The 14915-nt window shown below is 40.6% G+C and overlaps 1 pseudogene; it reads right to left on the reverse strand.

Moving 5' to 3' along the window:
* Window positions 1-14915, reverse strand: part of LOC123056761 (uncharacterized) — a 39210-nt pseudogene that overhangs the window by 21304 nt on the left and 2991 nt on the right.

A 14915-nucleotide genomic window follows, 5' to 3' on the forward strand; every position in this document is an offset into this window, starting at 1 on the left:
TCCGGTTTTCTCCGAAATCATCCGGAACACCTCCGGTGTCCGAATATAGCCGTCCAATATATCAATCTTTATGTCTCAACCATTTTGAGACTCCTCGTCATGTCCATGATCACATCCGGGACTCCGAACTAACTTCGGTACATCAAAACTCATAAACTCATAATATAACTGTCATCGAAACCTTAAGCGTGCAGACCCTACGGGTTCGAGAACAATGTAGACATGACCGAGACATGTCTCCGGTCAATAACCAATAGCGGAACCTGGATGCTCATATTGGCTCCCACATATTCTACGAAGATCTTTATCGGTCAGACCGCATAACAACATACATTGTTCCCTTTGTCATCGGTATGTTACTTGCCCGAGATTCGATCGTCGGTATCTCAATACCTAGGTCAATCTCGTTACCGGCAAGTCTCTTTACTCGTTTCATAATACATCATCTCGCAACTAACTCATTAGTTGCAATGCTTGCAAGGCTTATGTGATGTGCATTACCGAGAGGGCCTAGAGATACCTCTCCGACAATCGGAGTGACAAATCCAAATCTCGAAATACGCCAACCCAACATGTACCTTTGGAGACACCTGTAGAGCTCCTTTATAATCACCCAGTTACGTTGTGACGTTTGGTAGCACACAAAGTGTTCCTCCGGCAAACGGGAGTTGCATAATCTCATAGTCATAGGAACATGTATAAGTCATGAATAAAGCAATAGCAACATACTAAATGATCGGGTGCTAAGCTAATGGAATGGGTCGTGTCAATCACATCATTCTCCTAATGATGTGATCACGTTAATCAAATAACAACTCTTTGTCTATGGTTAGGAAACATAACCATCTTTGATTAACGAGCTAGTCAAGTAGAGGCATACTAGTGACACTCTGTTTGTCTATGTATTCACACATGTATTATGTTTCCGGTTAATACAATTCTAGCATGAATAATAAACATTTATCATGAAATAAGGAAATAAATAATAACTTTATTATTGCCTCTAGGGCATATTTCCTTTAGTCTCCCACTTGCACTAGAGTCAATAATCTAGTTCACATTGCCATGTGATTTAACACTAATAGTTCACATCATTATGTGACCAACACTCAAAGGGTTTACTAGAGTCAATAATCTAGGTCACATTGCTATGTGATTAACACCCAAAGAGTACTAAGGTGTGATCATGTTTTGCCTGTGAGAGAAGTTTAGTCAACGGGTCTGCCATATTCCGATTCGTATGTATTTTGCAAATTTCTATGTCAACAATGCTCTGCACGGAGTTACTCTAGCTAATTGCTCCCACTTTCAATATGTATCCAGATTGAGACTTAGAATCATCTGGATCAGTGTCAAAGTTTGCATCGACGTAACCCTTTACGATGAACCTTTTTTCACCTCCATAATCGAGAAACATATCCTTATTCCACTAAGGATAATTTTGACTGTTGTCCAGTGATCTACTCCTAGATCACTATTGTACTCCCTTGCCAACATCAGTGGAGGGTATACAATAGATCTGGTACACAGCATGGCATACTTTATAGAACCTATGGCTGAAGCATAGGGAATGACTTTCATTCTCTTTCTATCTTCTGCCGTGGTCGGGTTTTGAGTCTTACTCAATTTCACACCTTGTAACACAGGCAAGAACTCTTTCTTTGACTGTTCCATTTTGAACTACTTCAAAATCTTGTCAAGGTATGTACTCATTGAAAAAACTTATCAAGCGTCTTGATCTATCTCTATAGATCTTGATGCTCAATACGTAAGCAGCTTCACTGAGGTCTTTCTTTAAAAAACTCCTTTCAAACACTCCTTTATGCTTTGCAGAATAATTCTACATTGTTTCTGATCAACAATATGCCATTCACATATACTTATCAGAAATGTTGTAGTGCTCCCACTCACTTTCTTGTAAATACAGGCTTCACCGCAAGTCTGTATAAAACTATATCCTTTGATCAACCTATCAAAGCGTATATTCCAACTCCGAGATGCTTGCACCAGTCCATAGATGGATCGCTGGAGCTTGCACATTTTGTTAACACCTTTAGGATTGACAAAACCTTCTGGTTGCATCATATACAACTCTTCTTTAAGAAATCCATTAAGGATTGCAGTTTTGTTATCCATTTGCCAGATTTCATAAAATGCGGCAATTGCTAACATGATCTGGACAGACTTTAAGCATCGATATGAGTGAGAAAATCTCATCGTAGTCAACACCTTGAACTTTTTCAAAAACCTTTTTTGACAAGTCTAGCTTTGTAGATAGTAACACTACTATCAGCGTTCATCTTCCTCTTGAAGATCCATTTATTTTCTATGGCTTCCCGATCATCGGGCAAGTCAACCAAAGTCCATACTTTGTTCTCATACATGGATCCTATCTCAGATTTCATGGCCTCAAGCCATTTCGCGGAATCTGGGCTCATCATCGCTTCCTCATAGTTCGCAAGTTCGTCATGGTCTAGTAACATGACTTCCAGAACAGGATTACCGTACCACACTGGTGCGGATCTCACTCTGGTTTACCTACGAGATTCAGTAGTAACTTGATCTGAAGTTACATGATCATCATCATTAGCTTCCTCACTAATTGGTGTAGTAGTCACAAGAACAGATTTTTGTGATGAACTACTTTCCAATAAGGGAGAAGGTACAATTACCTTATCAAGTTTTCTACTTTCCTCCCACTCACTTCTTCCGAGAGAAACTCCTTCTCTGGAAAGGATCCATTCTCAGCAACGAATATCTTGCCTTCGGATCTATGATAGAAGGTGTACCCAACATTTTCTTTTGGGTATCCTATGAAGACGCACTTCTCCGATTTGGGTTTGAGCTTATCAGGATGAAACTTTTTCATATAAGCATCGCAACCCCAAACTTTAAGAAACGACAACTTTGGTTTCTTGCCAAACCACAGTTCATACGGTGTCGTCTCAACGGATTTAGATGGTGCCCTTTTTAACGTGAATGCAGCTGTCTCTAATGCATAACCCCAAAACTATAGTGGTAAATTGGTAAGAAACATCATAGATTGTACTATATCCAATAAAGTACGGTTATGACGTTCGGACACACCATTATGCTGTGGTGTTCCAGGTGGCATGAATTTGTGAAACTATTCCACATTGTTTTAATTGAAGACCAAACTCGTAACTCAAATATTTGTCTCCGCGATCAGATCATGGAAACCTTATCTTCTTGTCATGATGATTTTCCACTTCACTCTGAAATTCTTTGAACTGTTCAAATGTTTCAGACTTATGTTTCATCAAGTAGATATACCCATATCTACTTAAATCATCTGTGAAGGTCAGAAAATAACGATACCCGCCACGAGCCTCAACACTCATCGGATCGCATACATCAGTATGTTTTATTACCAATAAGTCAGTTGCTCGCTCCATTGTTTCGGAGAACGGCGGTTTAGTCATCTTGCCCATGAGGCATGGTTCGTAAGCATCAAGTGATTCATAATCAAGTGATTCCAAAAACCCATCAGCATGGAGTTTCTTCATGCGCTTTACACCAATATGACCTAAACGGCAGTGCCACAAATAAGTTGCACTATCATTATTAACTTTGCATCTTTTGGTTTCAATATTATGAATATGTGTATCACTACGATCGAGATCCAACGAACCATTTTCATTGGGTGTGTAACCATATAAGGTTTTATTCATGTAAACAGAACAACAATTTATTCTCTTACTTAAATGAATAACTGTATTGCAATAAACATGATCAAATCATATTTATGCTCAACGCAAACACCAAATAACACTTATTTAGGTTCAACACTAATCCCGAAAGTATAGGGAGTGTGTGATGATGATCATATCAATCTTGGAACTACTTCAAACACACATCGTCACCTTACCCTTAACTAGTCTCTGTTCATTCTGCAACTCCCGATTCAAGTTACTAATCTTAGCAACTGAACTAGTATCAAATACTGAGGGGTTGCGATAAACACTAGTAAAGTACACATCAATAACATGTATATCAAATATACTTATGTTCACTTTGCCATCCTTCTTATCCGCCAATCGCTTGGGGTAGTTCTGGTTCCAGTGACCAGTCCCTTTGAAGTAGAAGCACTTAGTCTCAGGCTTAGGACCAGACTTGGGCTTCTTCACTTGAGCGGCAACTTGCTTGCTGTTCTTCTTGAAGTTCCCTTTTTTTTCCTTTACCCTTTTCTTGAAACTAGTGGTCTTGTCTACCATCAACACTTGATGTTTTTCTCGATTTCTACCTTCGTCAATTTCAGCATTACGAAGAGCTTGGGAATCGTTTCTATTATCCCTTGCATATTATAGTTCATCACGAAGTTCTACTAACTTGGTGATGGTGACTAGAGAATTCTGTCAATCACTATTTTATCTGGAAGATTAACTCCCACTTGATTCAAGCGATTGTAGTACCCAGACAATCTGAGCACATGCTCACTGCTTGAGCTATTCTCCTCCATCTTTTAGCTATAGAACTTGTTGGAGACTTCATATCTCTCAACTCGGGTATTTGCTTGAAATATTAACTTCAACTCCTGGAACATCTTATATGGTCCATGACGTTCAAAACGTCTTTGAAGTCCCGATTCTAAGCCGTTAAGCATGGTGCACTAAACTATCTAGTAGTCATCATATTGAGCTAGCCAGATGTTCATAGCGTCTGCATCTGCTCCTGCAATAGGCCTGTCACCTAGCGGTGCATCAAGGATATAATTCTTCTGTGCAGCAATGAGGATAAACCTCAGATCACGGATCCAATCCGCATCATTGCTACTAACATTTTTCAACTTAGCTTTCTCTAGGAACATATCAAAAATAAAACAGGGGAGCTAAACGCGAGCTATTGATCTACAACATAGATATGCTAATACTACCAGGACTAAGTTCATGATAAATTAAAGTTCAATTAATCATATTACTTAAGAACTTCCACTTAGATAGACATCCCTCTAATCCTCTAAGTGATCACGTGATCCATATCAACTAAACCATGTCCGATCATCACGTGAGATGGAGTAGTTTCAATGGTGAACATCACTATGTTGATCATATGTACTATATGATTCACGCTCGACCTTTCAGTCCCAGTGTTCTGAGGCCATATCTGTTATATGCTAGGATCGTCAAGTTTAACCTGAGTATTCCGTGTGTGCAACTGTTTTGCACCTGTTGTATTTGAACATAGAGCCTATCACACCCGATCATCATGTGGTGTCTCAGCACGAAGAACTTTCGCAACGGTGCATACTCAGGGAGAACACTTATACCTTGATAATTTAGTGAGAGATCATCTTATAAAGCTATCGTCGAACAAAGCAAAATAAGATGCATAAAAGATAAGCATCACATGCAATCAAAATATGTGACATGATATGGCCATGATCATCTTGCGCCTTTGATCTCCATCTCCAAAGCATCATCATGATCTCCATCGTCACCGGCATGACACCATGATCTCCATCATCTTGATCTATATCAATGTGTCGTCATATGGTCGTCTCGCCAACAATTGCTCTTGCAACTATTGCTATCCCATAGCGATAAAGCAAAGCAATTATTTGGCGCTTGCATCTTATGCAATAGAGAGACAACCATAAGGCTTTTGGCAGTTGCCGATAACTTCAACAAAACATGATCATCTCATACAACAACTTATATCTCATCACGTCTTGACCATATCACATCACAACATGCCCTGCAAAAACAAGTTAGACGTCCTCTACTTTGTTGTTGCAAATTTTAAATGGCTGCAACGGGCTTAGCAAGAACCGTTCTTACCTACGCATCAAAACCACAATGATAGTTTGTCAAGTTGGTGTTGTTTTAACCTTCGCAAGGATCGGGCGTAGCCACACTCGGTTCAACTAAAGTTGGAGAAACTGACACTCGCTAGTCACCTGTGTGCATAGCACGGCGGTAAAACCAGTCTCGCGTAAGCGTACGTGTAATGTCGGTCCGGGCCGCTTCATCCAACAATACCGCCGAACCAAAGTATGACATGCTAGTAAGCAGTATGACTTATATCACCCACAACTCACTTGTGTTCTACTCGTGCATATAACATCAACACATAAAACCTAGGCTCTGATACCACTGTTGGGGAATGAAGTAATTTCAAAAAAAAATCCTACGCACAGGCAAGATCATGGTGATGCATAACAACGAGAGGGGAGAGTGTGATCTACGTTCCCTCATAGACCAACAGCGGAAGCGTTATGACAACGCAGTTTATGTAGTTGTACGTCTTCACGGCCCGACCGATCAAGCACCGAAACTACGGCACCTCCGAGTTTTAACACACGTTTAGCTCGATGACGATCCCTGGACTCCGATCCAGCAAAGTGTCGGGGAAGAGTTCCGTCAGCACGACGGTGTGGTGATGATCTTGATGTTCTACCGTCGCAGGGCTTCGTCTAAGTACCGCTACAATATTATCGAGGAGTATGGTGGAAGGGGGCACCGCACACGGCTAAGAAAACGATCACGTGGATCAACTTGTGTATCTAGGGGTGCCCCCTGCCCCCGTATATAAAGGAGCAAGGGGAGGAGGCCGGCCGGCCCAAGGGCGCGCCAAGGAGGAGTCCTCCTCCTAGTAGGAGTAGGACTCCCCTCTTTCCTAATCCTACTAGGAGGAGGAAAGGAAGGGGAAGAGGGAGAAGAAAAGGGGGGCGCCGCCCCCCTCTCCTAGTCCAATTCGGACCACAGGGGGAGGGGGCGCGAGGCCCACCCTGGCCGCCCCTCTCTCTCTCTCCACTAGGACCCATAAGGCCCATTACTTCTCCCGGGGGGTTCCGGTAACCCTCCGGCACTCCGGTTTTCTCCAAAATCATCCGGAACACTTCCGGTGTCCGAATATAGCCGTCCAATATATCAATCTTTATGTCTCGACCATTTCGAGACTCCTCGTCATGTCCGTGATCACATCCGGGACTCCGAACTAACTTCGGTACATCAAAACTCATAAACTCATAATATAACTATCATCGAAACCTTAAGCGTGCGGACCCTACGGGTTCGAGAACAATGTAGACATGACCGAGGCATGTCTCCGGTCAATAACCAATAGCGGAACCTGGATGCTCATATTGGCTCCCACATATTCTACGAAGATCTTTATCGGTCAGACCGCATAACAACATACGTTGTTCCCTTTGTCATCGGTATGTTACTTGCCCGAGATTTGATCGTCGGTATCTCAATACCTAGTTCAATCTCGTTACCGTCAAGTCTCTTTACTCGTTTCGTAATACATCATCTCGCAACTAACTCATTAGTTGCAATGCTTGCAAGGCTTATGTGATGTGCATTACCGAGAGGGCCTAGAGATACCTCTCCGACAATCGGAGTGACAAATCCAAATCTCGAAATACGCCAACCCAACATGTACCTTTGGAGACACCTGTAGAGCTCCTTTATAATCACCCAGTTACATTGTGATGTTTGGTAGCACACAAAGTGTTCCTTCGGTAAACGGGAGTTGCATAATCTCATAGTCATAGGAACATGTATAAGTCATGAAGAAAGCAATAGCAACATACTAAACGATCGAGTGCTAAGCTGACGGAATGGGTCAAGTCAATCACATCATTCTCCTAATGATGTGATCCCATTAATCAAATAACAACTCTTTGTCTATGGTTAGGAAACATAACCATCTTTGATTAACGAGCTAGTCAAGTAGAGGCATACTAGTGACACTCTGTTTGTCTATGTATTCACACATGTATTATGTTTCCGGTTAATACAATTCTAGCATGAATAATAAACATTTATCATGAAATAAGGAAATAAATAATAACTTTATTATTGCCTCTAGGGCATATTTCCTTCAGTAGGCCCAATAACCCCCGGGGGGTTCCGGTAACCCCCCGGTGCTCCGGTAAAATCCCGATTTCACCCGGAACATTTCCGATATCCAAATATAGGCTTCAATATATCAATCTTTATGTCTCAACCATTTCAAGACTCCTCGTCATGTCTGTGATCACATTCGGGACACCGAACAACCTTCGGTACATCAAAACACAAAAACCCTAATTACGATCGTCACCGAACTTTAAGCGTGCGGACCCTACGGGTTCGAGAACTATGTAGACATGACCGAGACACGTCTCCTGTCAATAACCAATAGCGGAACCTGGATGCTCATATTGGCTCCTACATATTCTACGAAGATCTTTATCGGTCAGACCGCATGACAATATACGTTGTTCCCTTTGTCATCGGTATGTTACTTGCCCGAGATTCGATCGTCGGTATCTCAATACCTAGTTCAATCTCGTTATAGGCAAGTCTCTTTAATCATTCCATAATACATCATCCCGCAACTAACTTATTTAGTTGCAAGGCTTGCAAGGCTTGAGTGATGTGCATTACCGAGAGGGCCCAGAGATACCTCCCCGACAATCGGAGTGACAAATCCTAATCTTGAAATACGCCAACCCAACAAATACCTTCGGAGACACCTGTAGAGCACCTTTATAATCACCCATTTATGTTGTGACGTTTGGTAGCACACAAAGTGTTCCTCCGGTAAACGGGAGTTGCATAATCTCATAGTCATAGGAACATGTATAAGTCATGAAGAAAGCAATAGCAACAAACTAAATGATCAAGTGCTATGCTAACGGAATGGGTCAAGTCAATCACATCATTCTCTAATGATGTGACCCCGTTAATCAAATGACAACTGATGTCTATAGCTAGGAAACTTAACCATCTTTGATTCAACGAGCTAGTCAAGTAGAGGCATACTAGTGACACTCTATTTGTCTATGTATTCACACATGTATTATGTTTCCGGTTAATACAATTCTAGCATGAATAATAAACATTTATCATGAAATAAGGAAATAAATAATAACTTTATTATTGCCTCTAGGGCATATTTCCTTTAGTTGGTTTAATTCGTGTTCGGTACTTTGATAATTTGTTATGTGGGTGGACCGGTGCTTAGGTGTTGTTCTTACTTGAACAAACCTCCTACTTATGATTAACCCTCCCGCAAGCATCCGCAACTACGAGAAAAGTATTAAGAATAAATTCTAACCATAGCATTAAACTTTTGGATCCAATCGGTCCCTTACGGAATAGCGCATAAACTGGGGTTTAAGTTTCTGTCACTCTGTCAACCCATCATCTAATTGCTACTCCACAATGCATTCCCTTAGGCCCAAAATATGGTGAAGTGTCATGTAGTCAACGTTCACATGACACCACTAAGGGAATCACAACATACATACTATCAAAATATCGAACACATATCAAATTCACATGATTACTTGCAACATGATTTCTCCTGTGACCTCAAGAACAAAGGTAACTACTCATAAATGATAAACATGCTCATGATCAGAGGAGTATTAAATAGCATATTAGATCTGAACATATAATTTTCCACCAAATAAACCATATAGTAATCAACTACAAGATGTAATCAACACTACTAGTCACCCACAAGTACCAATCTATAGTTCCGGTAACAAGATTGAACACAAGAGATGAACTAGGGTTTGAGAGGAGATGGTGCTGTTGAAGATGTTGATGGAGATTGCCCTCCCCAAGATGGGAGAGTTGTTGGTGATGATGATGACGATCATTTCCCCCTCCGAGAGGGAAGTTCCCCCGGCGGAATCGCTCCGCCAGAGGGCTCCTGCCCAAGTTCCGCCTCAAGGCGGCGGCGCTTCATCCCGAAAGTCCTCCCCTTATTTTTTCTAGGTCAAAATGACTTATATACCAAAATATGGGCATCGGAGGTGGGCCGAGGGGAGCACAACCCACCAGGGCGCGCCTGGGCTCCCTGGCGTGCCTAGGTGGGTTGTGCCCACCTGGTGGGCCCCCTCTGGTACTTATTGGCTCCAATAATTTTTATATATTCCATAAAAAAATCCTCGTGAAGTTTCAGCTTATTTGGAGTTGTGCAGAATAGGTAGCCTGGCGTAGCTTTTCTAGATCCAGATTTCCAGCTGCCGGAATTCTCCCTCTTGGTGTGTTCCTTGCAAATTGTGAGAGAAAAGGCATTAGAATTACTCCAAAAGGCATTATTATGGATAAAAACATTATAAATAACAGTAAGAAAACATGATGCAAAATGGACGTATCACCTACGGGTTCGAGAACTATGTAAACATGACCGAGATCTTCGGTCAATAACCAACAGCGGAACCTGGATGCTCATATTGGTTCCTACATATTCTACGAAGATCTTTATCGGTCAAACCGTAATGACAACATACGTTATTCCCTTTGTCATTGGTATGTTACTTGCCCGAGATTCGATCGTCGGTATCTTCATACCTAGTTCAATCTCGTTACTGGCAAGTCTCTTTGCTCGTTCTGTAATTCATCATCCCACAACTAAATCATTAGTCACATTGCTTGCAAGGCTTATTATGATGTGCATTACCGAGAGGGCCCAGAGATACCTCTTTGATACTCGGGGTGACAAATCCTAATCTCGATCTATGCCAACCCAACAAACACCTTCGGAGATACCTGTAGAGCATCTTTATAATCACCTAGTTACGTTGTGACATTTGATAGTACACAAGGTATTCCTCCGGTATTCGGGAGTTGCATAATCTCATAGTCAAAGGAATATGTATATGTCATGAAGAAAGCAATAGCAATAAAACTTAACGATCATTATGCTAAGCTAACGGATGGGTCGTGTCCATCACATCATTCTCCTAATGATGTGATCCCGTTCATCAAATGACAACACATGTCTATGGTTAGGAAACTTAATCATCTTTGATTAACGAGCTAGTCTAGTAGAGGCTTACTAGGGACACGGTGTTTTGTCTATGTATCCACACATGTATCAAGTTACCGGTTAATACAATTCTAGCATGAATAATAAACATTTATCATGATATAAGGAAATATAACATAACAACTTTATTATTGCCTCTAGGGCATATTTCCTTCACAAAGGACACTAGAGCCGCAATCACAATGAAGCCAACAGTCGTCCACCCGTCAGCATCACCATCACCATCATCGTCGGTGATTCCAAATGACGGCACAGATGGAGTGGGTGGAGTGCCGGCAACATTTAGTGTCCGGATGTAGATTGCATAGATGACGAGCAGTGAGAAGGAAAGAGAGATGAATCGCCCTACATGCCAACTACAAAAAAAATTCAAGCCTTGAGGTGCCAAACATTCCAATGGGCAACCCACGCTGCCCCGCCCCCCAAGTGGCAGCAAATGCAGCCAATATCCAACCGCCATAGCGACTAGGCAACTAGGGTCGAATCCAAAATATAATGCCCAGCGTAGTACCTAGATAAAAAATGTAACCAATCTGCCTCTTGGTCCATATTTGGCCATCCTCCTGAGAAGGTGTATATAATATCAGTATATCTACTCCATGAATACAATCCATTTTATCAACATAAGTCCCTAGCCTTAGGGAAGACTGGATTCAATCATGTTAATCTTCTGATAAGAGTCAAGGAGTGAATTTCTGCAAATCAGTGCAAATGATCGAGTACTTCAGTGTTATTTATTAAGGAAAGAACCCTCAATTTGAAGCAAATTATCTAGTAATTCCTTCAACAAAATATCTGAATTCAAGAACAGGTAAATGAAATCGGATAAAATTGTACTCCCTCCAATCAACTTTGTACTAAATCAGCGACAATTAATATGGATCGGAGGGACTACCTGTTACTAGCACAAGCAATAGTAGGCCATAGTGTCTTCCTATTATTTTCGTTTCATCCTTCTGAATATAACATGGTGTCAAGATTATACAAGACATATTCAAGATCTCTTACATGTGACCTGATCATTGCATTCATGTTATCTTGCTCAGTTTCTTGTGTAGTCACCTCTTTCTGATCAATGTCCTGAGTACACATTTCAAAGCTTAGGCCTATAATAGAGACATCATCAATGGCAATTCCAAAATTATGTGCCTAGTCTGTCAGTATCTTTCTAATCTCCAACCTCACACAACTTGAAATTAAAGGGGAAGCGAGCAAACAATTGGCATCCACAAGTAATATATTCTGTCATTAATATATACAAGCATGCCTACGCAATGCATAGGGTGAATCATACATCTTGCTCTGTTATAAGATGACTGTCATTGTATTTAGCAACTGCAACTTTCAGTATTTCATGAATGGTTGAATATAAACTCCTCTCTCCAAGTTCTCATTCGACCTTGTAAGAACACGAAGTCCCATTTTCACCTACCAGATAGGGTAAATTTATCAAAGGTATGAGAAAAAACTCATGTGTTCTATAATGTAGATTAGCAGCAAGAGAAACTAGGAACGCAAAAGCAGATGGCATTAACTAATCCACATGATAAATGTAAATTAAATTGATGTACGGAATACAATTGCTATTGGAAGAAAAGTAAAACCAAATAAGAATAACCCTTGTATAGAGGAATATATTATGATAAGCTGAAAAGGAACTGTCGGTCTAACCATTTTTGGTTTGTTGCACACGGGAATGCACTTTCAGAAACCGAAAAAAGTACTGTCAGGTTATTCACAAACAAACATAACTTCGTGCTGGAACTGAAAAGACCTACTCATAATAACCCGGTCATTATGTTCATCCATATGCTGAAATGAATACGGTGATGAACTCTCATGTAATCCATCATACTAAGAGCAATAACAACAACACCTTATGACACTCCAGAAGCCATCTATACAGCCGAAATAAATGAATGTAGATAAAAGCATGACACACACACGCACAAAGGTAATACAAATGCTTCTATAATGCAGTGATATGATAGAAATGCCACAGATACCATCAGTGAATAATTGCCAATTCATTGAACTTCACACTGATCTTTGCTGAGGTTAATTTGTGACCGCCACTAAAACATGCGACGGTTATGGATCATACATGCAAATTGCACTTTGTATATTGAACCATAGACGGAGCTAGATGAGTACATGGGTGTACAAATGTACACCCATTAATTATAACTAGTAAAAGAGCTCGTGCGTTGCGACGGGAAAAAGCACCACACCCGCTAACTCAATAACCATAACTCAAGACCCAATAGGTCCATGTCCTTTATTTCAACACATGGCATCCCATCTGTATTGCCACTTACCCTCTTTCCTACCCTCGTAAACGTTAGCCTCAGTGCTCACACAATCTCAACGCTTTAAATTTTGTCAATCCTAAGCTCTCTCTCTCTCTCTCTCTCTCTCTCTCTTGGCATAAGATGGGAAATCTACTTTTTCCTGTGAGATTTTGGCAAAGCTTGCATGTGTGGTTATGGATAGTTTCTTTCATCTACGATCCTTGTTTTCTTGAGCTGTCCATTTTCAATCCGGATCGACACGGGTATGAAAGAAAGATGGATCATGCGCTATTGATTAAGGTTGCACCTTAAATACAATTTTTTTTAATGTTTAACAGGTAAACTTACATCATATTAAATTCTACATATTTTTCTAATCAAATTCCATATATAACAAGTTAAATTTGGAGTTGCGATTTAAGAGATATGGATATATTTTTTAAAGCATTTGATATCTACTGCGGGTTGATTAACCAAGATATCAGGGGGTTTCCTATAAAATCAAAAATCTGATTTAAAATTGGTCTACGGATTGATTACCAGAAACATCGGGATTTTTTTGCAAAAATAAAAATCTGACTTAAAACTAGACTGTGAGTTGATTACCAGAAACATCACTGGGTTTCTGCAAATAGCATGACGGACCAAGAATACGTATTTCCTTTATTAGTAGGTATAGATATAGATTTATATATGGGTGCTCCAAAAAATGAGTATATGTAAAACAATTCCTCACATATGGTCAAATTTGTACTCTAGAGTTTTCTATAGATATGCTTTCCTAATCAAAGAGTACAACCACTAGTATGATATTTGTTAAATCCTATGTCTTAGAGATATCTAACATTGATATGTATAAACTATATAATTTACATAAGTATGAAAAACTAATTTTAAAATGTTTTTGTTACAAAATACCGATTGAATTCAGTGCAAAGTATGAGTATTTTTCAATGGTATGCCAAATAAGTAATGAAAAAATAATATTAAACTATGTTATGTTGTTAAGTATGCCGAATAAGTAATGAAAAATTATATCCTTACATGGGAGTATGCTAAGTATAAAATTTTAGTATAGATATGTATATATCAAGAAGCAGGTGATATGTGCAACTGAAATTGGTGACTTAAAAAATAAGCAATATACACCCAAAATTGTATGCAGATAAATTATTAAGGTCTGAAACCCAAATAAACTGCAATTACAAAGAAATTGACTATTCATAATGTATTTTAATAGTTATATTTATATTTATTTATGAAAATACATGCAAATTGCAAATAAATGATGAAATTTACATAGTCTGCAAAAGCCCAACAAAGCATAGAATAACTAATGTATTGTGCAGTGACACACTTGTAGTCCCACGTTTAATTTACCATGCAATAAGAATTATTCTCGTTTACGCAGAACTGGTGGTCATGGGGGTGCTTCCACCACAGTGAACGCGTGGAGAGGTAGGGCGGGAGATGCAGGGGGTGTCGAGGGGGTGGAGGGGATTCCGCGGCAGCGCAGAGATGAGGGTGTGGAGCAGCAGCGGCGGCGGCGCCAGTGCTGGTACCAGCCAGAGAAGATGAGAGTTGCTCCTCCAAGTTATAGAGCGTGAGCGTCTTGACGGGGTCAGAACCGGTGGTCTATTCTTCCATCACCGACTCCTCCTCGTGCGCGCCCGCCGCAGGCTTGCCGTGCTCAGTCGCCACCAGCTCTAGAAGGGAGACGCAAACCCCTGGAGAGGTGTTGCAAGAAGCTGATGCTGGGGATGGTGAGGCCGTGGGGGGGCTTCCGCCGCAGTGAACCCGTGGAGAGGTGGGTCACGAGACTAATGCTTG

Source organism: Triticum aestivum, chromosome 3A (genome assembly GCF_018294505.1).
Source record: "Triticum aestivum cultivar Chinese Spring chromosome 3A, IWGSC CS RefSeq v2.1, whole genome shotgun sequence".
Taxonomy (NCBI): domain Eukaryota; kingdom Viridiplantae; phylum Streptophyta; class Magnoliopsida; order Poales; family Poaceae; genus Triticum; species Triticum aestivum.